This window comes from Sapajus apella, unplaced genomic scaffold, assembly GCF_009761245.1.
Source record: "Sapajus apella isolate SASKATOON/1434 unplaced genomic scaffold, GSC_monkey_1.0 scaffold42, whole genome shotgun sequence".
Taxonomy (NCBI): Eukaryota; Metazoa; Chordata; class Mammalia; order Primates; family Cebidae; genus Sapajus; species Sapajus apella.
The window spans coordinates 3,159,952-3,164,070 of NW_022436982.1; positions in this window are offsets into that span (position 1 = coordinate 3,159,952).

Consider the following 4,119-nt stretch of genomic DNA (forward strand, 5'->3'; position numbering starts at 1 on the left):
ACTGTTTACAATAGCAAAGACCTGGAACCAACCCAAATGCCCATCGACGATAGACTGGATAGGGAAAATGTGGCACATATACACCATGGAATATTATGCAGCCATCAAAAACGATGAGTTTGTGTCCTTTGTAGGGACATGGATGAACCTGGAAACCATCATTCTCAGCAAACTGACAGAAGACCAGAAGATCAAACACCGCATGTTCTCACTCATAGGTGGGTGTTAAACAATGAGAACACATGGACACAGGGAGGGGAGCACTACACACTGGGGTCAGTTGGGGGGAAATAGGGGAGGGACGGTGGGGGGTGGGAAGCTGGGGAGAGATAGCAAGGGGAGAAATGCCAGATGTAGGTGATGGGGAGGAAGGCAGCAAATCACACTGCCACGTGTGTTCCTATGCAACAATTTTGCATGTTCTTCACATGTACCCCAAAACCTAAAATGCAATAAAATAAATAAATGGGAAAAAAAAAAAAGAAAAGAAAAACGTTGAATCAGTACAGGAATTTAATTCAATCACATTAAATCAAGGAACAAAATTAAAACAAAATTTATGGCAAGAAAGCAAAAATAAACAAGTTTGAAAAGTATTTTACAGTATATACGTCACATGAATTACACAAAATTCATAAAATTAATCACAAGAAAAACTGAAAATAATGAGTGAAAATAGTTTTGAATCATCTGGTAGGACAAAAATAACATTTATAACATAAATCCATAGAGGATTTATAAATTTGACATATAAATTTCAAATTTGATGAGTCTAACCTCAAAACAAAAACAAAAATTCTACCATTAACAATGAAATCAAAAAACGTGAACCCTAGTAGAAAGTTGGATAAAAGCATAATGTTAACTCATATAAGAATAAAGATAAATGCTAAATAAGGTTATGAAAATGTCAACCTTTTTAATAACGAAAAAATAAGTAGATTATTTTTTACTTTTAAGACTGGCAAAGATTTAAAATTAATGTAGTATTGGAGAGAATGTAAACTGATACATTTTTGGAAAACAATTTGTAAATAACTACCGAAAATTTCACTTGTCTTTTAACTACCAATTTCAGTACTAAAAATTCTAAAAACAATACACTTGAGTTGATAGATGGATGTTTTAGGGTATGCACAGCAGAAATTCTAGAGGTCCAATCTTGGAAGCAATGCATATTTCAAAATTATTTTCTGACTTTAGAAAGTCCATATGGTGTTTGAGTGTATGTGTGTGCACACGTACACAGGTGTGTGTGTGTGTGTGTGTGTGTGTGTGTGTGTGTGTTGTGCAGTACCATCAGAGGCATTCAGGGAAGCATTTAATCACAAAACAACATTAATATTTCTAAATCAGAATATACAAATAGTTGTACTAAGTGTAATAAACACAGACAGTAAATAGTTTTAGATGAGTTCTGGTCAGTTTCTCACATCACATGATTTTAGGCTATGTTAGTTTCAATCTCCAAATTAGTGAAAAAGAGACAATTTTAAGCGCTTTTGGAGTTTCAAAATTTCAAATAATAGACCATTAACCTAAATTATTTTTTTAAACTGAAAACTAGTTATCTTCAGTTTATGATTCTCCCATAGTATATCTACTAAGGAATCATTTTAAACAGTGACAGATTCAATGTTGCAATAAAAATGCATAAGATACAAAGTGAGAAAAAGAACAGCAACATCATCCATTTCTTTTGTGCAACAAAATGTTTGATGATATTTCCTTTTCTTTGAGAGAAATAACACAAGACTTAAAGGCTACTGGGAGGGGACATGCAGATTTTATATGTTGCCCAGGGTTCTTTTTTTGAAACTCAACTTCTTCATCTTTTAATAAATATCATCTATTACCTATAAACAATAAAATTTGTTAGAATATATCAAGATGCACCTGAATGAACAAAGTTGTGTGACAACTGGGGACAAGGATATCATCTCCATGAAGATAGAAGAGAGAAGATCAGGGGTAAGACTTTGCAGAGCCAGGTGACAAAGATAAACGGAATCTCAGTCATACCTAAGATTCCTATTTACAGGGCTGTTGTCTAATAAAATCTAAAGATCTGTGATTTGAAAGACTCAGGGCACTGATATTCAAATCAATAATAAAGATTCATACTACCTAATAAACAAAAAAAAACACTGCAAATAAAGTAGAAAAACACTGAAAATTTTAAAAACAAGTCAAAACATATGAAAATCCATGCATGCATGAAGGATATGTAAAAAATACTTAAACATTTTTTAATGTTTCTTTTCTCTGTGTTTCATTTAAAATAGTTTCTATACCTGTGTCTTCAAATTCACGTAAGATACCTAATCTCTTTCAGCATAAGATATTTGTAGCTTAAAACTACAGTGAGAACTTTCATTCCCAACCAGTATGGAATTTCAGAAGCAGATTTATGTTCCCACTTGAAACAAATAAAAATGGAAAAAGTATGTGAAACAACAATTTTCAAGACACTGGACGTTACACAATGAAGAAGAGTGATCCATAATAGATGAGAAACGAACAAGCTGAGCCCTTTGGCAGACCCAACTGAACTACTTTGGAGCTTCTAAACTATGGTGCTGGGAGAAGAAACCAAAGTACAGCCCTGCTGACTGCTTGAATAGAACAAAAAAAAAAAAAAACTGACAAACAGGAGAGATCAAGGCTAGAATTCTCAGCATAGAGTATCAGAGAGAGAAAAAAAACTGCTCAAGGAGAAAACTGCAGAAAACTTCAGGCAGAAAACTACTTTGGTAGTTTCCTCACATTTAATTTAAAATATCTTCATTCTTTTATGAGTAACTTGCCTTTTATCTTCGAGCTGTTGCTGATAGTTTTTTCTCCTTCTCACCAATATTGAACAATTTGTTTTTGATCGAGTTGGTGTCTGTTTTTTTAAACTTTATGCTTGAGTTTCATTGATCTTCTTGATTTTGAGAATTTATGGTTCTCATCAAAATTGAAAAATTTTTGACCATATTTCTCCAAATATTTGTTCTATCCCCCTGCTCCTCAGCTCCTATGACTTGTATTTTAGGGTTTTTGAACTTGTTGCATAACTCACAGATGCTATTCACTTGTTTATTTGTCTGGAATTCCTTTTTTTTTTTTAATTGAGTTTCGTTTTAGATGCTGTACATTGCTATGTCTATAAATTTTATTTATTTTTCCTTTTTCAATATCAAATCTGCTATTAATCCCATATTTTGAGTTTTTCTTCTCAAACATTGTATTTTCCATCTCTAGAAGTTCAATTTGTGTCTTTTATATATATTTCATGGTTCTTCTTAATTTCTGAAATTATGAAGTAGTGTTAAATTATTTTAATATCCTTATCTGTTAGCACTGACATTTGTCGGTTCTAAGTCAGTTTCAATTGACTGAATTTATTAGCTTATGGGTCATATCTTCTTGCTTCTTTTTCTGTATAGCAGTGTTTTATTAAATGCCTGACATTGTGAGTTTTATAACCTGTTATTCAAAACAATTTAGAATTAAGTAAAACTAAAAAATAAAAGGACATCAAAATGTGTGGGATGCAGCTAAGCAATATTTGGGGAATTTACAGCACTAACCCCCTTAGAAAAAAAATAAGTTCTCAAATTAATTGTCTCAGTTTCTACCTTAAGAAACTAGGAAAACATGATAAATTAAACCCAAAGTAGAAGAAAAGAAACACTGAAAATCAAGACAGAATGAATAAAATAAAAATGACAAAATATCAATCAAACAAGAAAGTAATGCTGTATTGAGAAATGCAACAACATGAATCAATCTCAAAACAATTATGGCTAAGTAAAAACAACTGGGCCAATAAAAGAGTACATGCTATACTACATATGAGTACAGAAAATGAAAAACAATCTGTGATGACAGCACATCAGTGGTTGCCTGTGTGTGGGGAAAGCGTTAAGATTAGAGTTAGGGAGAACAGAGTGCCAAGAAGTACAAAGGGTTCAGAGGAAATTTGGAGGGTTGACGGATATGCTAGCTATTTTTTATCATCATTAGAGGTTGAGTTATATGCATATGTTACAACCCATCAAATTGTACATTTTATGTACAGACTATACATATACAGTCTGTAATATGTCAGTTATTTCTTAATAAAGCTGATCC